This window comes from Acromyrmex echinatior, chromosome 7, assembly GCF_024713525.1.
Source record: "Acromyrmex echinatior isolate Ae372 chromosome 7, ASM2471352v2, whole genome shotgun sequence".
Taxonomy (NCBI): Eukaryota; Metazoa; Arthropoda; class Insecta; order Hymenoptera; family Formicidae; genus Acromyrmex; species Acromyrmex echinatior.
In genome coordinates this window covers 5626321-5653064 of record NC_141858.1, presented here as the reverse complement: position 1 = coordinate 5653064, position 26744 = coordinate 5626321, and the positions used below count along the sequence as shown (strand labels likewise).

At 38.0% G+C, this 26744-nt stretch overlaps 1 protein-coding gene and 1 pseudogene across 6 annotated transcripts in view; one reads left to right on the top strand and one right to left on the bottom strand.

The window, feature by feature from the left end:
- The window catches only part of LOC105144011 (uncharacterized), a 488432-nt gene that overhangs the window by 293638 nt on the left and 168050 nt on the right, over positions 1–26744 (top strand). The gene's annotated exons all lie outside the window — the stretch shown is intronic.
- On the bottom strand, positions 20447–21211 carry LOC147909061 (uncharacterized; annotated as a pseudogene).

Genomic DNA, 26744 nt, shown 5'->3' with positions numbered 1-26744 from the left:
GGTTTTAATTACGATGGAAAATCTCGAGCAAATGCAATATCAGCTACCGACATCATTCACTGATGGGGAGTCAAAGGAAATCACAGTACCCCAAAATTTGGGTAACATCGCGTGTACTAATAATACAATAAATTCCCGGAACTCATCTAACACAATTTGTTGCTGAGATGATTTGCATTTTTAATTCTGACTGGTCGTGCGACGAAAGTGAGAAATGGAAAATGTAAGAAGGAAAATGAAGATTATCGTAACAAAGATTATGTGGTCTTCAACGAATCATGATTCATTGTAGACTATCTAACCTTTTCCACGATAATCTCCAAAATAATATGGTAAAATAATATGACAGAAAAAAGTTGCTTACAGAATAATAAAGCCAAATGTGCACACAAAACTATTGCATAATAAAAAATATGATAACTACACAAACATTAAAAATGCGTAAAACTTACAAAAAAAAAACTTATTTTGCAACTCAAAATTTTTAAAATGTAATATTACATGGCCGTCCTTGACACAACCTACCAGTTGACTGAGGAGCCGAGGAGGGGTTCAAATGCGAGTCACTACATGATAACAGCACAAACTGGTAACATTACATTTACGAAATATTGCAATGGTTCATAGTGTACTGGTTCATTATTGGACGACTACTTACCCTATATTACAACATATCGTTTTTGAGAATTAATTATAAACGCTTCCTCGTATATAAAATTATATCTTATATATATATATACATATAAATGTTGAGGAGGGATCGCGACACAAGGAATGCTTGAACTGTTCCTTGTCGAATCAAGCCCGCGGAAGATGAACGTGCTGGTGGTAGAAGCGCCATCTGTGGTCGGCGATAGCGTATCGTTAAAGCGATTTCCCAATACTTCCCCTCGATACGCGATCGAACTAAAAGAGAAACTATTACTCATGTTTCGCCGAGGCCGATCAGACTCCGGCACTTGTCGTGCTTAGGTCTCGATAAACCTTTCGTTAGGACGTCTGCAGCCATTTCTTCCGTTGAGACGTGACGCAGCTGAAAGGATCCGTTATTTATAGCTTCACGAACAAAATGGTGTCGTATGTCGATATGCTTTGTTCTAGCGTGGAAGACTGGATTCTCGGCTAGTTTCAGTGCTCCTTGATTGTCACTGAAAACGATGACCTCTGGCGGGTCCTCTGAATTGAGAAATTTCAGTAGTCTTTTTAAATGAATGGTCTCTTTAGAGGCTTCGGTGAGAGCCATATATTCGGCTTCTGTCGAGGATAAAGCCACTGTCCTTTGCTTCCTCGATTCCCAGGATACAGCACCTCCGTTGTACATGAATATGTATCCGGTGTACGACCGTCTGTCTGTGAGGCAGTTTCCCCAGTCAGAATCCGAGAAACCGATGACTGAGCTTCCGCCATATCCGTAATCCCGATGTTCGGTGTCCCTCTCAAGTAACGCAAAACGCGTTTTGCAGCGGTCCAGTGTTCTTGCCTGTAATTGGTTAGGAACTGGCTCAGAAAACTCACGGCATGTGTAATATCGGGCCTCGTTGCAGTGGCCAAATACATCAAAGCACCCACCAATTCACGGTAGGGCAACTCGGCATACTTCTTCTCCATGGCGCCCTCAGGGCGGGTCAGTTTAATCCCAATGTTCATAGGCGTTGACACAGATTTCGAGTCGGCCATCCCGAATTTTTTCAGGATGTCTAAGATGTAACCCTTCTGGCGAATCGAGATACTTCCGTTATCTCGATTGAACTCCAGTCCTATGCAGTATCCAATCTCACCTTGATCCTTGATGTCGAACTTCTGAGCCAAGAATTGTTTGAGGTTACGGATCTCCTTGATGCTGTCGGAGACGATTACGATGTCGTCGACATATACGGCAATTAAAAGTGTGATTCCCTCTCGATTTACTCAGAATATGCAAGGATCGGCTTCGGTAGGAATGCCTCCGTACTCCTTGATGGCTTCACTAATTTTATTGTTCCAGCTTCGTGCAGCTTGGCGCAGGCCGTAAAGGGATTTCCTTAGGCGGCACATCATGTCGCCAGTCCTGATCTGGTCTAGCATCTTCTTGACCTTGTCCTCGATTCTTCTTGATGCCATGCCAGACTGAACCACTCGCTGCATGGTTTCTTCCAGAAATTCCGGTAGCTCCATGAAGACTTCTTCGTCAATGTCTCCATTCAAATAGGCCGTCGTCACATTGATCTGATGCATCGACATCTGATGTTTCGCCGCCACCGCAGTTAGAGCACGAATCGAGCTCAAACGTGCTACTGGCGCAAACGTTTCGTGAAAGTCCACTCCTGGCTTTTGGGAGAAACCTTTTGCGACCAATCGAGATTTGCGGCGTTCAACGACTCCGTTGGCGTCGTACTTATTCCTTAAGACGAACCTGCTTCCAATCACGTCGCGGTTTGTCGGTCTTTGTTCGAGTTCCCACGTGTCATTTTTGACGATAGAGATCACTTCTTCCGCCATGGCGCGGAACCATTCATCCGCATCAGAGCAATCCATGGCCTGACGTATGGGGATCTCCACCGAGAAGGCTTGTTCCATTTCTTCGCTGGCGATGCGAGCTTCATGATACCTTTTGGGGGGTCTTCCCCTCAGTCCAGTGCGCACTATGGTAGGCCTGCCTCGGCCCAAGACTCGCATCCGAAGTCTCTGAGATGGCTGACGTTTGGTGTGCGTCCTCTCCATTTTTCGTACGGTGTCCTCCCCTTCAAACTACGTGTGGGGCACCGATTTCGCAAATAGTTTGCCGTGGCGATGGCCTCGCCCCAAAATGATATGGCTAATCCAGATTGCGTCAGAAGGCACCTCGCCATCTCCACTAACGTGCGATTTTTCCTTTCCGCCGTTCCATTCTTTTCCGGGTTGTAGGGTGCAGTGAGTCGCCGCTGAATTCCATTCGCTTTCAGAAATTCATAGAACTCCGTATTCACGTATTCCAGACCGTTGTCCGTTTGAAGATATTTTATCTTCTTTCCGGTAGAATTTTCTGCGAAGGCCTTGAATTCTACGAAGCAATTGAATACGTCGCTCTTCCTTTTGATCATCCTCACGTGACACCACTTCGAATTGTCGTCTATGAAGGTCACGAAGGGCCCCACCGTTAGTTTCCACGCGCATGGGCCCGCAAACGTCTGAATGAATGAGCTCCAACAATTCCGTTTTTCTATTTGAGTTCTTCGGGAAAGGAAGCCTAGTCATTTTTGCTCGGGTGCAGATTTCACATTCGAGCGATCCATGGAATTTATCCAAGCGCAGTCCTCGCACTCTATTCTCGCGATCGTACTTCACCAAGTCTTTCAGATTCAGGTGCCGATGCCATTTCACGATCTCAGAATCCGTTGATATTCCGGTTTGAATCTTGCGGTGCAAAGTCAGTCTACACTCCGGTCGCGCATTTTCCTCGAGATAATAAAGTCCGTCGATACGTTTTGCGATGAATTTCGCATTTCCGCTGCGGTTCGCTACAGTCGCGCCCTCGGGAAACTTCGGCTGTCGCCGAGTGGCCCCGCTCGCGGCGGACTGCACTCTCCGTCCTCGGCGATCGCTCGGGAAACTTCGCCTTCGGTTATCTCCGCGAGTCTTCGGCGCGTCTCGTGCGCTTCGTCCGTTTCGGGCAGCAATGGCTTCGTCGCGAGCGTCGCAAAGAATTCTATATCTTCAGCCGTTTTGGCTAATTGTTTGTCTCGATGCCAGCAGTCGGCCGCCTTGTGCCCAGTTTTTCCGCAACTGTGGCATTTAAGCTTAAACTTTTCCTTGTCCACCTCGTTTTTCGGTGCGGCCTTCTTTTTGTTCTTCCAATTTTTGTTTGCGTAAGGCTTGACCGTCATGGCGTTTTGCACAAGAACGTTGTTGTCCTTTTTTCAAGCGTCACTCTCTTCAATTATTTTAATTCGTAGGTGCAGGTAATTCATCGCGCGATTCGATGGCACATCGGAAGTTTTCATATTGCGATGGCAGGCTGTATAATAACAAAATCGCGAGCAGATCGGGATTTATGATCACTTCCATTTCGGTCAGTTTATCCACTGCGTCGAAGAATGTGCGAATGTGTTCGCGCACGTCTTCCCCGTCCGCCATTTTTTGTAATGCGAGGCGCTTCAGCAACGTTGCCTTTCGGGCGGGACCTTTGGATTGATATATCCCTTCCAATCTCAACCAAATTTCTCTAAATGATGCGCAGCCTTTGATCTGCTTCAATTCGCTCGGGTGAATTGAAAGGATGAGATCCGACATCGCCTTGCTATCATTGTCGTCCCATTCCGCACGAGCTTGGGCAGATATCCCGTCGTCGTCGGCAACTAGTTCCGTTTTCACGTTCGTTCCATTCACATATTTCCATGCGTTGTTTTTCACCAATATTGCTTGCATCTGCATTTTCCAGGTGTCATAGTTGTCTTTATTGAGCGTTTCAATGCGGCTCATAGCGGACACGTTCATCGTGAGTGTCGCTTTCTTTTATGCACTTGATCACCGAGAACCTCTCTCGCTTTGTCACTTTAACACGAACACTTATCGCGAATCTTTGCCTGGGCCCATAACCTGTTGAAGAGGGATCGCGACGCAGGGAATGCTTGAACTGTTCCTTGTCGAATCAAGCACGCGGAAGATGAACGTGCCGGTGATAGAAGCGCCATCTGTGGTCGGCGATCTGTGGTCACGTATCGTTAAAGCGATTTCTCAATAATAAATATATATATATATGATACATTCGTATATAAAATTTTCACTTTTCACATTTCCGCCTAGGGAAAAAATTACATAATTGCTATCAGGATCCCAATTTAGATGTAACGCTTTGTCTGCAATTTAGATGTAATACTTACTAGACATAATTAAAAGAAACGCAATTTGAATCTATTTATTCAATAAAAACAGGACAATAAAAAGCACATCCTCATGCCGCTGTATTTCGTTGATGTGACAGATTTCCTCATCTGAATATTCATCAACTCAAGATTATTAAATTAATAAGAGACAATTCAAGATTATCAAGATTATTAATTGGGAGTGATGCTTCTTTCTGCCAGATTTTTTTGTACAAAATGATTTTTTCGTACAAAAACGCGAGCATGATTTTATCATTATCGGAATTGAGTCCAACAAATTGAATATGTTCAAATTAAGAGCAAAAGATTAGATGGCAATGATGCCATCTCACTGCAACTCATAACATTTATAAGACACATTCTTTAGACTGACCCGCCATGTCACTCGCACGTTTCACTATAAACTATCGCACTCATTTCTATCTTTATTCTACATTTCTGTCTTTATTCTCTAAATCAAGTATACACATCTTAAACTTACTCCTAGTGTACAGTTACTTCTCGACCTAAAGTCACTGCCTACAGGTTATAAGTCCAGGAATAGGATTGTTTAAGACAGTGCTCGGAATTAGTTGCCCATTTCGGGCAGATTCCTGAGGCGACCCCCACTACCACTCGAGACTCGGCGGCCGAGTCCACGTGACGCTGTGCCCCAGGAGCGTCGCGATACAAAAAGTATGTTGGGAGCATATCTTCCAGCAAATATCATTAAAATATTTTCTTTCCTACATGATTTTTATTTTAATATTTAAATTTTTTATTATTAACATATTATATGTATATTCTACAATAATATAATAAACAATAATATAATAAGAAATTATTATAATACTGTAATTACGTCATAATTACAGTATTATAATACTTACAAGACTAGTATCAAAAGGTTTCTTTATCAAGTAAGGTTATTTTACTAAAGAATTTATACAGTACGAAATTTGCAGAAAACGATAATATCGAGGGACATTTTATTAATATGTCGATAATTAAAGACAAACTAGAAGCCATTGGAAAGAATATTAAAAAAGAGTTATTTATCGCAATGTTACTTGGTAGAATTAGCGAATCTTTTCCTTGCTTCGAGAGTTCCCGACATCTGTCAATCGGTAACGATACTCCAAGCGGAAACGGAGCACGCACGCGACGCATAAAGTGTCGGCGATAAAACCGTCGGAGCACGGCCATTACGGCACGTATCTCTAATTTCTGGATGAGATATATCGGTTATCTCCAGAGAACGTCGTCACTAGTTCTTCCTTCTTTACGTATTTTGCTTTTATACGTTTGTGAGTCCGATATTCCGTAAATTTCGGTTCGTGTTTCTGTTCAAGTTAAATAAAGCCAGTGATCGTGTATTAGATAACATGACTATTTATTTGACTTATAAATATTCTGACACTTTTCAGATTCTTATTCATAAAGAATCTATAATCTCACACGCTGTAAGTGAGATTTCAATCATTCAAATCTTCTAAATTTCTTAGGTAACAGTTTAATAAATGCACTCGAAAATAGGTCAGAAAAGGACTTAACTCTCAGCCTAGTGAAAAGTAAGCTCATCGATGAGTATCGTAGAAGAACGATGCAAATATGGCGAATGAAACGCAAGACAAAGTCTTAAAGATACGAGACAGGAAAACACACGAAATCGGGACAAATCTTGTGTATTTACTATAAGAAGAACACATGAAAAGGAATGTAAAAAAATATAAATTGTGGAAAGTGTGCGGGAATGCACCGCGCGGAAAGATTCGAGTGAGAGAACGGCACACGGTTGATATGATACACGACAGTAAAGAGAACTCCGTTTCTTTGTAATTTAACGAAAGAATTTTCTTTAATATGCACAGTTACAAATTCAGAAAATATAATTAATTAAATATTAGATTAACAGAATTAAATGCGGTCACCTTTTCCAAATTGTATTTGGAATCGCGGTGATGGAAAATCTCGACGATTTTCTCGGCACTTCTCGAAAAGATCTGTCTTATAGCGGTTTTCACTAAGCGGTTAGCACGGCGGTTTTACGAAACGATAGCGAGATTATGACTCTAAGAACTCTAAGAAGGAGGAACGGCGAGATCGAAGCATTTATTGCTTTCGGCCTGGGCTTTCTTCTTGGGAAAAATCCAATAAAATTTTGCCACAATCGTAATTATTACGTGGCATTAGTTGTACAAAATTGATTGGCGCTTTGGATTCTTTTCTAATGACGTTCAACGTAACAGTCATGCGCGACAGAAAATCCGTACGTGGGATTGGTGACAGCGCGTGACGTATTCGTCGGAGCGCGGCACTCGCGTGCGCGAATTGAATTGTTCTAGAACTTTCGATTGTCCGTTGCCGGTGCCTGTTTGCGTGTACCGAATTGTTTTAAAAAGACCAAAGAACGACGAATCCCTGACTTTGACGAGGATTAAGGTCAGGCTCGAAATGAAATCACGAGCTCACCTTATGCGTGCGTTCAATAACAATTACTGTCGGTCGATCGAAAGAGTTCTTATTTTTTTTCCGAATTACCGATCTCAAACAGAAAGAAAAAAGCAAAAAGGTAAATAAAGTAACTGCGGACAAAAACAATCTTTACTTTAATATAGATAGTGAAAATAATTCAAGAAAATCATGGTATGTTGACTCAGGCGCCACAAGTCACATGACCAATAACAGAGAATTTTTCGAAACATTCAGAAATATAAAAGACGAGGACAAATCAATAAGTACTTAGAAAATTTGTCAGAGGGCACTCGCAGTGTCATGTCACTTACTTTTTGACAAGTAGCATCTTTCAGCCGATTACTGTTAAATTTTGAGTGGAATTCATCGCGTGGTTTCATTTTTTTGTAGACGATTAAAGCGAACAATCTTTATATTTTCTGCAAAATGGAAAAAAACGAGTTTCATGCAGTGATCAAACATCTACATATGAAAGGTTTAATGCCGAAAGAAATCAAAGCCAAATTGGATAATGTTCATAGCACATCTGCATCAGCGTTTGCAACTGTATACAATTGGTTGAATGAATTTAAACGTGGTCGTACATCCACATGTGATGCACCTCGTTCGGGATGTCCAATTGAGGCTGCTACGTCAGAAATCATCGATAAAGTCCACGATATTGTTTTGATTTATCGATGAAAATGCGCGAGCTTGTTGAGGCCACAGGCATATCACATGGCACAGTGATTTCAATTTTGCACAAACAATTGGGTATGAAAAAGTTATTCGGCAAGATGGATGCCGCGTTCGCTCACTGTAGATCATAAGCGCGACTGTGATGATTTCAAAACGATATTTGAAAATGTTTCAACATAATCCAAATGAATTTCTGCGGTTTATTACTGTAGACGAAACATGGATCCATTACTTCACACCCGAGACGAAGGAACAGTCAAAACAATAGACTTCAACGAGTGAACTAGCTCCGAAGAAGGCGAAAACGGTGAAATCGGTTGGAAAGGCCACAGTTTTGAGATGCACGCGGTATAATTCATATCGATTATCTTCCGTCGAAGCAAACGATCAATGGCGATTACTACGCAGCCTTATTGGATCGTTTCAACAACATTTTAAAGAAAAAACGTCCCCATTTGGCGAAAAAGAAAGTGCTCTTCCATCAAGACAATGCAAGTTCACACATGCCCGGCATCGATGATCAAATTCAACGAATTCCGTTACGAATTGCTTCCTCATCCAGCATATTCGCCAGATTTAGCTCCGACTGCGACTATTCCTGTTTCCAAATCCTGAAGAAATGGTTCGGAGAAAAAAGATTCACCACCAGAGATCAGCTCATCGCCGAAACAGAGATTTATTTTGAAGGATTGGACAAATCATATTATTCGGACGGCTTGAAAAAGTTGAAGAATCATTGGATCAAGTATATCGAGCTGAAAGGAGACTATATTGAGAAAAGAAATGAATCGATAAAAAAAATGTGTTTTACTCTGTTTTTTCTAAAAACTTATTGATTTGCCCTCATAAAGTCACTGTAGCAAATGAAAAGGAGTAATCAAGATAATGTGTATCGTGAACGAATCAACTGTCACAACGATAATACCATGAAAACAATTACATTGAAAAATGTCCTATGCATACCAGCTTTACAAAATAGTTGCTTGTTATCAGTAAAGAAAGTTACGAAAAACGGATTTACAATATAATTTAAAGAAAAATTATACAACATACTGAAAAGTAAGAAGATAATTGTCACAGCAGAAAACACAGGAAATCTGTATAAACTTAGAATGGAACATAAAGCTTTATTGTCAATGAAAACACATTGTGACAAATTATTTACGCATAGCACAGGGAACTAGGATACAGAGATCCGGACGCAATCAAGAGACTAGTCAAAGAAAATATAACACACGGTATTACAATACAAAACTGTGGAATTAAAGAAGTATGCGAAGACTGCATTCAAGGGAAATTGAATAGGATCTTTCCCAAGAATGACAAACAGACAAACAGAGGATATTCTTGAGATTATACATAATGATCTTTGCAATCCTATGCAAACAATCACGCCAGGTAACAAGAGATATGTATTAACAATGATCGACTACGACAGCTACAGAAGTGTTTTTACTAGCACACAAATCGGAGGTCTTCAAATATATCAAGGAGTACATCGAAGCAGTCAAGACTAAATTCAGTAACAAGCCCAAAATATTAAGGTTGAATCGCGGCAAGGAATATGTAACAAGCAGCTGATAGATTATCTTAAGAAGGAAGGTATTAAGAAGAAGGAATTTACGGCACCCTTTTCACCACAACAAAATGGTAAGGCCGAATGAAAAAAACAGGTATTTGATTGGAATGGCCAAGTGTATGATCGTTGACAATGGATTAGGGCAAAAAATATTGGGGCCATAACTAATTACTTGCAAAATAGATTGCCAACGAAATCTAATACCATCACACCATATGAAAAATGGTTTTTCAGAAACCGAATTTGAAGGATATTCATATATTCGGATACGAAGTATATGTAAAGGTTTCAGATGAGCTAAGGCGCAAATTAGATAACAAAGCAAGGAGACTGCACTTTGTAGGATACATTGATCAATTAAAAGCATTCGGGTTAATATTATAGATAAAAAAACAAATAAACAATAGCAATAATTATATTAGGACTCTCGAATTTTAAACAATACAAAAAGATAAATATTATATAATAATGAGAGTCAGCAACGATAAACGGCGCAATTATTTAGTGAACAATCAGTAATTAGATGTTAGATTGATATCTTCTTTATTTTGAACGTTTCGACTCTCTTTGGAGTCCTCTTCAGCAAGAATGATACAAGTATAATTAGCTCACTTGTCCATAATGTTTAAGTCATTCGCAAATTGACAAAAATGCAGCATTATTAATCTGACATTTTTTTAAAAAACATCTTATTAGCGTAATATATGCGTAAACAATTTAAATGACTTACCATCACGGAACATGAAGCATTGCACTGAAGCTTTGTTGAACATATTAAAATGTTAAAAGTAGAAATACTAAAATCAAATATAAAGAGCACAAATTTTTAGAACACACGTCTGTGTTCGATGATGTATCACTCAGATATGAACTATTCTCGAAGTAAGAGATCACACAGTAAACATTAAGGCAAATTTACAATTATAAAGATTAAAACACATGTATATTGTTATTAAGTCAAATCGATACGAACCGCAATAAATCATTGTATAATAATTAAAAACTGTCAAAATTATTAGAATTGTAAAAGAAAGAATTACATTATAAAAAAAAAAGAAAAAATTCAATATAAAATATATTTCGTTAAAATTTCATGTTACATTTTCGTCAACTAATAAAACTTTTGTCAAATTAAATTAATAAACTATAAATCTAAACAACTTACTATATAACTCGAGAGAAATTTTCAAGCATCGCTACATAGGTACGATGCAGTTCTTTTGTATTTGAACGTAAATTAAAGTCATTCTTTTGCATGTGTATGATTGTCATTTTCGTCGACACGTTGTCGTATACGGACGTGTGTTCTAAAAATCTTTATATTTAATCGTTGCTGACTCTCATTAACCTACCATATTTATCTTTTACGGAAACAAATAAAATAACTATCAATAGGAACGTCATATTCCTGGATGAGAAACAGAAATAGGAAGAGTTAAGTAAAGAAAAGAAAAGCAAAGAATTGAAAGCAAAAATAGATATCGTCCGAAAAAAAGAACATGCAACTACAGAAGAAAAGACACAGATTGAAAAGGAAAAGGAGAAGACAAAACAACTAACAGAAGAACCAGACATAACGGAAATACCACGAAGAGTATCAAAGCACAAGAATAAAGGAGTTCCACCACTAAGATTTGATGAATTTGTAGGAATGATTATGCATACAAGTGACGAGCCGAAAACAATCGAGGAAGCGCTTGCAGGAAAGAGTAAATATAATTGAAAGAAAGCTCTTGACGAGGAATATAAGTCATTGGTTACAAATAAGACATGGAAGTTAGTAAAACTTTCGGAAAAATTATATTAGGATTCAAGTGGATGTTTAAGCTTAAAAGAGATGAAAAAGGAAATATAGTTCGCCGTAGAGCAAGATTAGTCGCACTTGGTTACAATCAAGAATATGGTATAAATCATTAGGTAGTTTTCGCACCAGTGGTCAAGCAAACGACACTGAGGATTCTATTAACCATAGCAGGCAGAGACAAATTACAGGTACAGCACGATATAAAAAATACATTTTTAACAGAAATAATATGTATGGAACAACCTAAAAAATATAAAGTCAATAGTAAAGAAAAGCACGTATTAAAATTAAACAAAAGTCTTTACGGTTTAAAACAGTAAGCACACCTATGGAACAAATATATTTCGGATAAACTAATAAAATTAGGTTATACACAAGGCAAAGTTGATACATGTCTTTATATAAAACATGATAAAGACATTAGAAATAGATTACGTGACGTAGAATTTATGTAGATGATATAATAATAGCGTCTAACAGAACAGAAAAAATAATCAAGCTGGAAAAGGCATTATCAAATATTCATATACATTAACTAAACTTAGAAGGATTAAAAAATACTCAGAAATTCAGATATAAATGGACCGACAAGGAATTTATTGCATACATCAAAAGAAACACATATGTAAAATTCTAGAAACCTATGGATTCAAGGATGATAGGAAAGAATCAAATATAGTTAAGTGTAAGATATGAAAGTTTCAAGGATTATTACTGTAAGATAACAAAAATTTTCAGAGTCTAATTGAATTTATTTTATATATAGCTACATCCACACATAAAAGCTAATCACATCGCAATAAAGTAAAGTAAGTATAATATAATAAAAAAAAATTAAATAATCCGACGCAAACAGCAACAAGGAGAACTGCAAGGTATCTCAAATATAGGCAGATTATAAACTTAAGCTCGAAAGAAATGATCAAAAGGAAAAGGAAATTAATGAACTACGCAAATTGCAGAATCCAAGAAGGACAGGAAATCAAACATCGGATATTTATTCAAGTATTATAGAAGCACAATTAGTTGGGTTTGCAGAAGGCAATTTTGTGTAGCACTATCATCTGAAGCGGAATACATAGTGCTGAGCGATGTTAAAAAATGTTGTGGCTAACGAAATTGCTAAAGGGTTTTCAAGAAAACGTGAAGCTGCCGGAAAATTTGTAGACAATTCAAGCTGCATTAAATTAGCCAACAACCAAAAATTCAGTAAGAGATTGAAGCATATCGATCGCCAATACGATGATCGAAGCAAATCGACGCCAAATACTATTTCATAAAGGACCTAAGTAATGGCAACATTATTTTGCTTGAATATTGTGCGAGTGAAGATATGCTTACAGATATGCTTACAAAACACGTGAGGCTACGCAAACTATCAAGAGGAACTGGATAACAGATACTTTCCAGCGATGATTGAGGAAGAGCATTCAAATTAAGAACCAAAAAGTGACGCCATCTAACTGCAATCCATAACACTTATATATTCTTTAGACTAACCCGCCATGCCACTGGTTTTACTGTAAACTATCGCATTCATTTCTGTCTTTATTCTACAAATAAAGTATACACATCTTAAACTTAATCCTATTAGGTGTATAACTTTGCTTATACCTTTTTCGTATAGATGGCTTTAGCGGTAAGTGGTGATCGAAATAAATAGATCATAGACGTCACACAATAAACTTGGGCATCTGTCAACATAACCCCATAGAAACATTAGTCGATTTGTGTCTGCATCATAAAGTTATTCTCGATTGAAAATGTCAGTTTACGAGCCAAATTCTTGTCATTTGCGAGAGGTTTTAATTTTCTGCTTCAATATGAAGAAATCTGCGGCTAAGGCTCATCGAATGCTCTCAAATATTTATGGTGAAGCCGCTATTAGTGAAAGAACGTGTCATAAGTGGTTTCAACGCTTCAAGAACGATGATTTTCACGTCGAAGACCAGCATAGCGGTGGAAGAGAGAAGATTTTCGAAGATGCAGAATTGAAGGCATTACTTGATCAAGACTCTTGTCAAAATCAAAAAGAATTGGCACGATCATTAGGAATAACTCAACCAGCCATTTCAAAACGTCTCAAAGCCATGGGAATGATTCAGAAGCAAGGAAATTGGGTGCCGTACAAGTTGAAGCCGAGAGATGTTGAACGGCGTTTGTTTGCTTGTGAACAGCTGTTTGAAAGGCAAAGACGGAAGGGATTTCTGCATCGCATTGTGACTGGGGACGAAAAATGAGTTCATTACGATCACCCCAAGCGCAGAAAATCATGGGGAGTTCCCGGCCATGCTTCCACGTCGACGGCCAAACCGAATATTCACGGCTCCAAGATCATGCTCTGTATTTGGTGGGACCAGCTTGGCGTAGTATATTATGAGCTGTTAAAACCGACTGAAACAATCACAGGCGATCAGTATCAAACGCAATTGATGCGTTTGAACCGAGATGAAAGACAAACGGCCGCAATACAACGAGAGACATGATAAAGTGATTTTGCATGCTCGACCCCATGTTGCGAAAGTGGTCAAGACATACTTGGAAACGTTGAAATGGGAAGTCCTACCCCACCCGCCGTATTCTCCAGACGTTGCTCCCTCTGACTATCACTTGTTTCGATCAATGGTACACGACCTGGCTGATCCAGCACTTCTGGTCTTATGAAGAAGTAAAAAATTGGATCGATTCGTGGATCGCCTCAAAAGATGACCAGTTTTTTCGCGGATTCGTATGCTGCCGAAAGATGGGAGAAAGTAGTGGCCAGCAATGGACAATACTTTGAATCATAAATGTATAACCAGTTTTTTACAATAAAGCCTCGAATTTCGGAAAAAAACGGTATAAGCAAAATTATACGCCTTAGTATAAAGTTACTTCTCGACTAAAGTTACTGCCTCTACAGAATAATTAACCAATTTTGTAATTGCTATGTAGTATTTTGTATTTTATGAGAAATCAATAATATTAGATAGTAACTGATTGAATATCTAATTAAATTGCGCAACTTTCTATAAGGGTTATTAAAGACTGAATTTGTTAAAAATTAGGTATCAAAGGTAATATATTTGTATTGTAAATATCTTTTGTAGTAGTTTCCAAGACATCCTATACAAATAGGAACCTATCATACAAATATAATGGCAGATTCCGGATCTATACATTCAGATGTACGTATAATCAGGGGATGAAAGCTCACGACACTTTGTTTTTGATGAGTTTTGTAATGTAACCTGTTTACCAAATGATTCTTACTTATGGATTCATGAATAAAAACCGCTCGATAAGTGTGTAGGCCGCATTCAGAAATTCATTAATAAATAGTGTTGTGACCTTTTAGTTGCTGACTACACATATATCTGGATGTACAGACTCGTAATGCCATTATATTCGTAAGGCAGATTCCAGGAAGTCCTGGAACAACAGGGTATAATTTTTTTCCAAAACAGTCCTGGAAAATGTCAAATGTCCTGGAATCTGCCAATACAAAATGAGAAAAGTGCCGCAGACTGCTCCTGGACATATACACACACACACACACACACACACACACACACACACACACACACACACACACATATATATATATACAGGGTTGGCCATATTCAACGGAAAAATGTTTTTTTTTCAATCATGGGAAAAAAACACATTTTTTTTTCTACTCGATCTAACATCTCTGTCATTGCCAGATCTTTCCGTCGAATATGGCCAACCCTGTATATATATATATATATATATATACAAGGTGGTTTAAAACAAACTTCTGTCCTTAAAATCGTATTCTAGAGTTAATTCTGAGACGATTTTTCCTCTTTGAAAATTATGTCCAATGCTTAATTTTTGAGAAAAGTGAATCACGGGTCAAATAAGTAGGTTGCTGGAAAAGTTTCTGCAAACAATATGAAAAAAAATATGTAAAATTCGGTAAATGGTTTTATTGTTTTTCGAAGTATTCGCCTTTAAGTTCGATACATTTTTACATACACTCGAACCAATTTTCGAAGCATTTTTTCCACTCTGAGGCTGTAACCTCAGAAATCAGTGTACGAAATGTTTCAACAGCTGCTTCAGGCGACTCAAATCACTCACCACGCATCTTCTTTTTAATGTTTGGGAACAAAAAGAAGTCATTAGGTAATAAATCAGGTGAATACGGAAAATAAATCATCAATTCGACATTTTTACTGGATAAAAATATCAACGGTTTGACGTGTTGTGTAACAGCTGGCGTTGTCATGATGAAGGATGATGCGATTTCGGTTTGTTCTACGCAATTCATTTATGACTTCTGGCAAACAAATTGTTGTATACCAATCAGTATTTACAGTCCTTTGATCTTCTAAAGCCACGGTTGTCACATGTCCGGTAAAACTGAAAAAACAAGCAATCATTTGGCAGCACTGCGTGAATGAACAACTTTTGTTGGTTTCGATTCATTTTGAAATACCCAAACAGTGGATTGTTGTTTACTTTCGGGCTCATACGAATAGATCCATGTTTCGTCCGCAGTAACGATGTTGTAGACCAAATTTCATCGACCTCGGTTGAATTTCTTGAACATTTCTTTGCTCCATTTAACGAGCCTGTTTTTGAGCTTCGGTTAAATTGTGTGGGATCCAATGACTACAAAGTTTCCGTACGTTCAAGTGATCATGCAAAATCGTATTGCTTTCATGTCAATACCTAAGGATGCCTGAATCTCGCGGTATATCATATACTGGTCTCGCTCAATCATTTCATGTACAGCATTAACATTAGTGGCAACAACAGACGTGGATGAACGACCTTCACGGAATTCGTCACAAAAAAAGATTCCACGCTGGAATTCGGCAAACCAATTATAAACAATCCTATTGGATGGTGCTTCATCCCCAAAAGCTAAATGTAGTGATCGATGCATTGTTTCGAAGTTAGATTATATTTGTAATCGTAAAAAATTATTGCCCGAAAATTTTTATGGGAAATTTCTATTTTCTCACAAAATAACTTCTTTTAAAATACTATGCAAACAAAACTAGTTAGCTTGAGTACAAACTATCAACTGAATTATAGGTTAAAAAACATCTAATTTTACGGATATGATAATAGCAGATTGGCGCCACTAGAAGTATTAGATTGCAGAAACTTTTCCAGCAGCCTACGTATAAGAGATAGGCAAGGACGATGCATTCACCGTCAGACGCGGGTGCTTACGCGAGACGATTGCTATGATTAACTTGATGATTTCACAATAGTACGCGCACACATATTAGTACATTTTTAAAAAAGAAATATCGTCTCAAATTAAAAATGCAAGACTCTCTCTCTCTCTCTCACTCACTCACTCACTCACTCTCTCTCTCTCTCACTCACTCAGTCAATCACTCAGTCATTCACTCTTTTACTTAGCATGTCAAGATTTAATAATTCCAAATCTCCATGAGATAGGCCGGAATTCCGATAAATTTTCCGATAGAATTCCAAACAGTCGACTTGCAAACAATTAAATGTTTCTTTTAATAAATTTAAATAATCACGCACAACTGTATATCTATTCGATCCATTATTCATTCGTATATTCTTCATTTGAATATGCCATATCGTTGTCCTTCACTTTTGATACTCGAGGGATTGATTCACGAATCGATCGTTCCCGAATTTATATGATCCACACGAGGGGTCCGCTCCCCGCCACGCTCCCTCGGCCGAATCGCAATACCGGACGCGACACGCGACATGATTTGGTCCCCCGCGTGGATTATATAAATTCGATTCGTGAATCAATAATCCCTCGAATATCAGAAGCGAAGGACAACGATATGGCATATTCAAATGAAGAATATTTCAATATGGTGATCGCATTTGGCGAGAGCTACGGCATTTACTAACTGAAAGAAAATATGTGGAATTATATCCGCATCGACAAAGACATCCGTCGGCTTCCACCATACTTCAAGTAGCCGAAGATTGCATGAATCTGGTAGTGTTCTTCTAAATAAACACGACACTGACAGAGGACGTGCCGCAAGAAACTTGCGTAATAAGAAAGAATAATTCATGCTTTTGAACAAAAACCTAAAGTATTCTGATTATTGATCGATTTATCGTATTCAACTATACAAAGGATATTGAAAGAAGAAAAATTGCACGCACTTCATTATATCCCTGTGCAATATTTGAGAGAAGAAGATTATCCTCTAAGAAGGAGATTTTGCGAAAACTTTTTAAGAAAAGTAGATCGAGAGCCCAGATTTCCTTCTTGTGTAATATTTAGCAACGAATTGCTATTTACACGAGAAGGAATATTAAATTCTCACAATATGCATTTATGGAGTGAAGAAAATCCGAGAGTTACGCGATTGAGGAACTTTCAAACACGTTGGAAGATTAATATCTGGACGAGAATTATGGGAACTGAAATATTAGATCCCGTTATTCTCTCAGATATTTTAAACAGCGTAACATATGTCGAACTTTTAAGAAATAATTTGCCAGATTTTTTAGAAGATTTCACTACTAGAGAGGAACAAAATAATTTTTTAGCAAAACGGCACTGGGCCACATAACGCCATAAATGTGATAACTTATTTGAACGAACAGTTTCCGAGACGGTGGATGGGACGGTACGGACCAATACGTTGGTTCACAGATCTCCAGACCTCAAAGATCCTCTGGATTTATTTTTCGATTACTACAAAGAGTTAATTTATAAAATGCTTTCTGAAGACGCAGAAGATCTAGAAACAAGATTGTAATATGCCGTATGGGCTATCGAAGAGGATGTTATGGAAAATGTACAAAGAAATTGTTGAGACGCATGCAAGTCTGCATTATGATGAATGATAGTCATTTTGAACATTTTTTATAAAATTTTTTCTTCCGTTTCAGAGAGTTCAAAACAATCCATTCTTTTTAAGATGATCAAAAGTAATCCGCCTTTTTTAGGACAACTAATATGTTTCTATCTGGAACATTTCTCGTAAGACAAAGTGAAAAGAGAAAAGAATGAGAGAAACGTGCGGGAAATATTAACTCCGCAAAAAATGAATACATGCAACATTATTTCATCGTTGATCTTTCATCGTTTGCAATTGGAATTGTCACATTGAATTTTTGTTGACGCTTCAATTAATCATGCGTTCACGTTGAACAGCGATACTTCAGTTCATGAAGAATCTTTCTTGGTCGTAATAATCTAATTTATTAACCCGTAATATAAAATGAATCTATTAAGTAAATATCCAATAAATCAGATTATACTATGATCATGTGAATTTGCGTGCATTTGATTGTTCAATTATAATCAATAAAATCAGTGCGCGACTGCTTGCCACTGCTTGCCACGTCGAGTAACACGTGTTGTGTAATGTGTGTTTTCGATCGCCAAACAATTAATCGACAGTGATCCATAGTGATTAATTAATAGATTTATTAGTAAAGTCAGTCGACTGCTTGCTATCGTCAGGTAAACGCGTGTTGTGTGTGTGTACGTTTTTTCGAAAATGTATATTGTATAACAAGAATATGTGTTTCTTCGCACGGTTTTCGGCCGCTATTAAATAATTAATCGGCAGTGATTGATAATGATTAATTCAATTTAAAAATCCAAAAAATCTGACTACGTTCCACAGACTTGTTTGTAAGTTTCAACGTAGAATTCTTTTCCACACAAGTCCCAATAAAAGACACATTAAACATAATAAAGTCCTCACATAAAGTCTCTTCCGATCTCATTCCGCTAATAGAGCACTGCTTAACAACCACTTACTTCTCCTATAACAATCAATTTTATGAACAAACTTCAGGAGCGGCAATGGGCTCTTCTATTTCTACTGTAATCGCCAACATCTTCATGGAGCGTTTTGAGAACAAAGCTCTCAGGAAAACGCTCAACAAACCAGAAGTTTGGTTCTGTTATGTAGACGACACATTTGTGATATGGAGACATGGCAGAGCCGAACTCCATGAATTTCTTATTTTCCTCAATAACCAACATCCAAATATCCATTTTACTATAGACATAGAAGAAAACGGAAAACCCCTTCTTGTTTCTAAGAAAGCTGACGGTACCTGAAGTCATCAAGTATATAGAAAACCAACACATACAGATAGATACCTACATGCCGAGTCACACCACCACCCAGCACAAAAACAGTTTGCAATCAATTCACTTGTACACAGAGCTTTCACCATCTCTGACAAAGAACATCTACAGATAGAACTCAATCACTTAAAATTAGCCTTACAGAAAAACGGACACGACAAAAAAGACATAATCAAAACAATCAATAAATATGCAAACATGACAATGTGTGCTCTCTGACATATAATTAGATGAAAGGATCCTATTCATGCTCCCATATGTCAAAGGAACAATAGACTGGATTGACAAGATATGAAACAAACACAATATCCGAACTATCTTTAAATCACTCAAAAAGATAAGACAAATCCTAAGAAATCCTAAAGATCAAAGACCTTCACTCAGCTCCGCAGAAGTATACAAAATACCTTATTCCTGCGGGCAAATATACATTGGAGAAACTGGAAGAATGGTCAACCTATGGATAAAGGAACACCATCATGATATCAGGTTAAAACATCTCACGCAATCAGCATTATCAGAACACAACATCGAAACAGGACATCAAATACTATTTGACAAAACGACCACAATAACCAACATAACATCATACTTTCCAAGAAAGTATAGAGAAGCCATAAAGATACAAAAAAAAACATCCTAACAATCTAAATAGAGATAATGGCTACAACATAAATAAAATATGGAAAACCATTTTCCTAGTTATTGAAAACTGACCGATTGACCCCACCTTCCCCCCCCCCCACAATTCTCTTTTTTCCCCCTTATCACTCCAACAAGTAGCGTAACATAAAAAAGTATTGGGATTTTTTCTTTGTTGCTGAATAAGATAAAAGACAGAGCTTGGTTTCTGGCGTGTGCGAACAATAATAAAAAAAAAGGTTAGGTTAGTACGAGAGAAGGGTGCTCACGCCATCTGTCAGGTAACTGATATAATAATAAACAAGAAAACGTGATATACATATAGTGGGACTAATGGCATACAATCAACACCCCCTCTTGACGTAGTCTCACTCGATAAAAAGAAGGTTACAGCAATGGAGCAGCTTTGCATGGGGTAGAGGCTTCGTTAGCATGTCCGCTGGGTTCTCTGTGTCCGCAATATGTTTAACTTCCACGTTGTTGTCTCCAACAGTCTGTCGTAGAAAATTAAAGCGAACATTGACGTGCTTGGTTTTCTTCTTTATTTCCTCGGATTTTGATAGCTTAACAGCCGCTTCATTGTCGCAATAGATTATTATTGGTTTTTCAGAAGACGTCATGAGTTCTTTCATGAGATCTTTAATCCATATGGCTTGTTTCGATGCTTCATAAGCAGCCTGCAATTCAGCAACAGTTGTGGAGTCAGCGACAATCGTGCTCTTCCGTGATTCCCAGGATATTGGTCCACCGTTTAATATGAACACATGTCCATAAGTACTTTTAGCAGTGTCCGGACATCCAGCATAGTCTGAATCACAATATCCAACAACTTCGTTTTTACCTTCACCAAACTGAATTCCTACTGACATTGTGCCTTTTAAGTAACGGAAAATTCTTTTCACTTCCTTCACGTTATACGGTGTTGGTGCTTCAACAGCGCGAGCAGCATGATTAACCTGAAACGAGATATCTGGTCTCGTATGCGTCGCTGCATATAGTAAACATCCAATAGCCTGTCGATAAGGGAATGGAACTCCAAATGTTTCATCGTTCGTTAGTTGATGTTTCCTAATTTGGACTTCTCCCGGAGTAGGGGCTTTGTTACAATTTTCCATGCCAAAACGGGCGAGCATATTACGAATATATCCCTGTTGATTTACGCGAATACGTCCTGATCTTCAGTCAACATTTAGTTCCAAACCTAAGAAACAGGTTGGCTCTTCAATCTTTATCTCGAACTCAGCCCTCATGAAATCTAGCAATTCAGTCACAACGTTTTCTGGTTGTCCAGCAACGAGGATGTCGTCTACATATATTGCCAACAACAAACGCCCCTTCTGACCATTTCCATAATATATGCAAGGATCAGCTATAGAACGAATCAAACCGAAGGTTGTGACAAGCTTATTAAATTTCTTGTTCCAATTCCGAGGTGACTGCTTCAGACCATAGAGCGATTTTTTTAATTTCCAAACTTTTCCATCATCAATGTCTACTGCATCAGGAGGTCGCACATAAATTTCTTCCTCGATGTCTCCGTAGAGAAATGCCGACTTGACATTGCATTGCTTGATCACCAGCTTCTCATGAGCTGCAATAGCTAACAAAATTCTAATTGAATCCATACGAACTACAGATGCGAATGTCTCGGTAAAATCAATCCCGCGTTTTTGACTGTATCCACGGCAAACAATTCTAGCCTTTAGCTTGTTGATTTCACCATTTGGATATCGTTTGATCTTCAATACCCAGCCTGTGTCAATAACATTCTTTCCTGATGGCAAGACATGTCTCAACCACATCATTTTTCGCGAAGGAATCGAGTTCATCTTGCATAGCCATTTGCCATCCGGTGGAGTCCTTACCCTCAAGAGCCTCTCTTGCTGTCTTGGGTTCTTCCATGTTTAACGCCATCAGGACTTCATGCCCTCCTTGTTGCTTCTCGTCAGGAACATTCTCAATGATGATGCTACGATTTCGGAGCTTCATGGTTAAAGGTCCACTGGGTTTGCGTACATTTGTTGACTTCGGATGAGTAGATACTTTAACGATCTCATTTACAATCTCAGTAGAATCATTTTCTTTGACTTCATAAGTTTCGTCATTGGTGGATAATGATTTTATCTCGTCTTCTACATAGAAAGAATTTTGCTTTCCTTCATTGAATTTTACATCACGTGCGATGCGAACATCTTGAAGATCCTGAAAGTAAACTCGATACAGCTTCGTACTCGGTCCGTAACCTATCAGCTGACCTTTTCGAGCTTTCTTGTCGAACTTATTTCGCTTCGGTTTTGGGATGTGCACAAAAACATCACAACCGAATGCACGCAGATGCTCAATGGACGGCTCCTTCCCATGCCAGAGTTCATACGATGTCTTCTTTAGATCACGAGTGGCGACGAGATTGGACAGATAACAAGTAGTCGAGACACACTCGGCCCACATAAACTTTGGCAAGTTTGCATCTGCAAGTAAAGATCGAGCCTTTTCTGTAAGAGATCGAATGGCACGTTCGGCCATACCGTTCGACTGTGGTGTATACTCAACACTCATCTCATGCTTGATTTTATGTTCCTTCAGAAGATCTTGAAATGATGTACCAATGAATTCAGTGCCTTGATCAGTCCGCAAAATCTCAATTGGATGACCCGTCTCTTCCTTGACTTCCTGAATCACTTTCTTGAATTCTTCGACAAGTTCCTCTTTTTTCAGCATGGCAACTTTCTTGTATCCTGAGCTCTCGTCAACAAAGACAGCAAAATATTTGCAACCACCTGCCGATTCAATTGAAACCTTCCCACTAAGGTCGCAGTGAATTTTTGCACCTGGCTTGAAATCCTTATTAATGATTTCCTTGTATGGTCCTTTGGTCATTTTTCCAAAAATACAGGCTTCGTAGAAGAAATCTTCTTTTCCAGTTGCACAATATCCTTTAGATTCTAATAGAGCTTTGACCTTGTTTTTTCCTGCATGTCCAAGTCGACGGTGCCAAGTTTCCCATGATGCGGAGATCTCCTTCTGAGCCGTGCAAACCTTAGCTGGTTTCTCGACTTTGATCAGCATTCGATACGTCGAGTGTCCTTTTTTAATACCACGGACAATCACCTCGCCTTTTGAATTCTTTACAACAACCTCTGACTTACTAAAAAGTGCTTCGTAACCAAGGTCAGTCGTGGCTACAATAGAGAAAAGATTGAATGGTCCAAAATCAGGAACTAACCTTACATCCTTGAGACATCTCGGCACCCACTCTTTACCGTTATGGACTGTTACATTTATTTTGCCAATAGCCGTCGCATTAGAATCCTGCCATCCCCTATTTTTACTTCTTCCGGAGGATCCAATGCCTTTGATTCTACAAAGCAATCACTATTACGAGTAATATGGCTGTACGCACCTGAATCACCGATCCACTCATCAATATCTCCTAATTGTTGTTTTGCTGGCATTGCCACACGATTGCTAGACGAACGTCCTTCTGAGCTCGTGTCTTTCTTCTCGGATGGGCAGTCACGAGCAAAATGTCCAAAACCTTTGCAGTTGTGACATTGTAGCTTCTTTCGGTCCTTTTTCCAGCCTGCTTTCTTCTTACCTTTGAAAACTTCTCGGTCTTTCTGATCTTTCTGACCAGATAACGCTACACCATGATTTCCGGATGACGTCACGTTAACGTCACGTTCGACATCTAACAGTTTTGCTTGTAATTGTTCCACCGTAATGTCCTTCGTAGGACAAATCCGCCATACTTGCTTGAAGTTATCAAACTTTTGCGGTAGACCACGAACAATTTTTGTAATAATCATTTCCTTTTCGATGTTTAATTTTTGCGCCTTGAGCTTATTTTCAATGAGCATAAGCCCTGAAATATACGACGTCACAGTCATATCGTCTTTCCAGTGATAGTCGTTGTATGCTTCCAATGCAGCTAGCTTCGTCATGTTTGAAACCTCGTCATAATGTCCCACGAGAGTCTTCCACATATCAGCGGATGATTTACAGGCGACCACCAAATTAAAATGTGCATCATCCAGAGATTTACTTAACAAAGACCTCGCCAAGGCGTCCTTCTTTTTCCAATCAGCCAGTGTGGTATCCGTTGGTTGCTCTCTCGATCCATCAGCCACATCAAACACATCGTTTGCTTCGAGATGAGCCTGAATTTCAAAACGCTAACCAACGTAACTGCTTGAGTTCAGTTGCGTAACAGACTTCAAGTTTATTTCCATCCTTGCAGATTCAAGCGATGTTACTTGGACCTCTGTCTTCCTTGCACACTATCACTCTCCTTTTTTTTTATTATTATAGCCGTTCACACTCCTGGGCCCATAACCTATTGGGATTTTTTCTTTGTTACTGAATAAGATAAAAGACAGAGCTTGGTTTCTGGCGTGTGCGAACAATAATAAAAAAAAAGGTTAGGTTAGTACGAGGAGGGTGCTCACGCCATCTGTCAGGTAATTGATATAATAATAAAAGAAAACGTGATATACATATAGTGGAACTAACGGCATACAATCAACAAAAAGGAATGACCTCAGTATCAGGAGGAACAGCTCAGTATCAGGTTGCTCCTCGCCCTGATGTGGACTGCAAGATTCACGAAACGTCGTTCCAAGAATGGATTTGGACACTGAGGAAACCCGCGAAACGCATAATCTTTATATAGAAAGTCTCAAGAATATTTTATATATATGTATATTATATATATATATATATTTTATATATATATATATATTTTATATATATATATATATATATATATATATATTATATATATATATATATACATGCATATATACACTGCTCAAAAAAATTATGGCATACAAAAATTGTGAGCAAAAATTAGCCAATTTTGGCTAATGATAACTTTGCGAAAAATTATCGTAGGATAACCTTTTTTTTTTAAATTAAAGAAATGAAGTTGAAATCTTTTCTTTAAGATGTTATGATCAGATTTTAAGTTTGATGCATCCCTGCCATTGTAACTCTCAAAAATATAAGGGTGTGTTTGTCATATTGAATATTGTAAAGTTTAACAGAATGCACGGATTTTGTAAAATTTTTTTAGGGAATGTCGTATGCAACGGCATAAAGTTCAAACTTTCTTCTTTAATTTAGAGAAAAAACGAATCGCTGCAATTTTTTTTCGCAAAGTTACAGCACCTTAAAGTTACCTTTGTATTTTTTACTATTTTTTCATATATCGACATTATCATTACCTGATATGCACTACGATGAGATTGCTGTCGGATTTTGCACAGTGTGCGTAAATTTCAGTAATGTGTGTTACCTCCACTCAATTACTTCTTGCAGCCGATTCCTCATGTTAATACAAGTCCTAATTTCTTCTTACGGAATTCCATTCCAGATTTGAACTAGGATTTGTGTCTTCGAAACTGACAGGTTGTCTTGTAAAATTTCATAATCTACAAGCCATTATGTCCCATATGTGTTCTATGGGGTTCAAATCAGGACTCATTGCAGGATGTGGAAAGAGTCTAATTGATTCATAGCAGTCTCTGCACTCAGAGTGCTAGTCTCGCAGCGCGTTACATCATGGGAGTAGTTTAAATTTTATACTGTACCGAATGTCGCCAATGTCTGTGACAATCATTCATAATATTTGTGTGCAATAGTACAGTTTGAAAATACTTTCTACTCATTTTCGTGTTGTATATACCATCCGAAGAAACGTATTGCTTAGTTTTTCTTTTAATAGGACAGTGTGAGAACTTCAAAATGCGACTATTAAATCAAATTTAACGTGCACAGATTATTGAGTTCATAAGAAAAGGTTTCACTCAATCTTATGTTGCAAGATAACTTGGGATAAATCAATCAGTGGTTTCTCGCATTTGGTTATCAACTCTCGTTATCAACAAACGGAAAATTTGCATCCACGACGAGGACAAGTCGGAGACATATCACGACTGCACGAAAAGCAGTCATGATATGAGCCAGAATTAGTTTGAGTTGAGAAAAACTTATAGGAAGAACAGTTTATCGTTGATCGTATGATAAAGCGTAGGACATGAGGAGCTAATAAGCAACTACTAGTTAGCTGGCGCAGTTATCCCAATAAATACTTCGATACTTGGAATCCGACTTCGAGTTTAACCTTTAAATGTCACACATCAAAAAAACACGTAAATGCCAGTTAGTTGGACCCTAACGTGAAAAAGTGTATACTATTCCTAGAATTTTCAATATTTTGCTTTGAAAATTTGTTTGGAACACCTCAAAGCTTTTAAAAGATAATTGCAGTTATAGTGAAATTTTACTGTAAATATACTAAAAAAAAGATTAGTTAAAATTTAAGAAGCATATTCTCTTTAAACAAATAAATCGTATATTTTTTTTAATTTTTAATATTTTTCGCTAAAAATTTAGGATTGTACTCCTGAGATAGTATTTTTTTAGATAAGTCTTTTTTAGCTAAGTCCAATACTGGATATTCTAAAAAAGGTATTTATTTTGTGAAATAAATGGGGAAATTTTAGAGAAAGAAAAAACATAATTAATGATTTATTTGACGTAATATAAGGTTTGGTAAAAAAATTATGAAAAAAATATTTTTGGGCACGTAATTACAAAAGTATGTAAAAATATTACAAAAACATATAAACATTGATTTTATTTTAGTCCCGAACATTTGACGCAAAA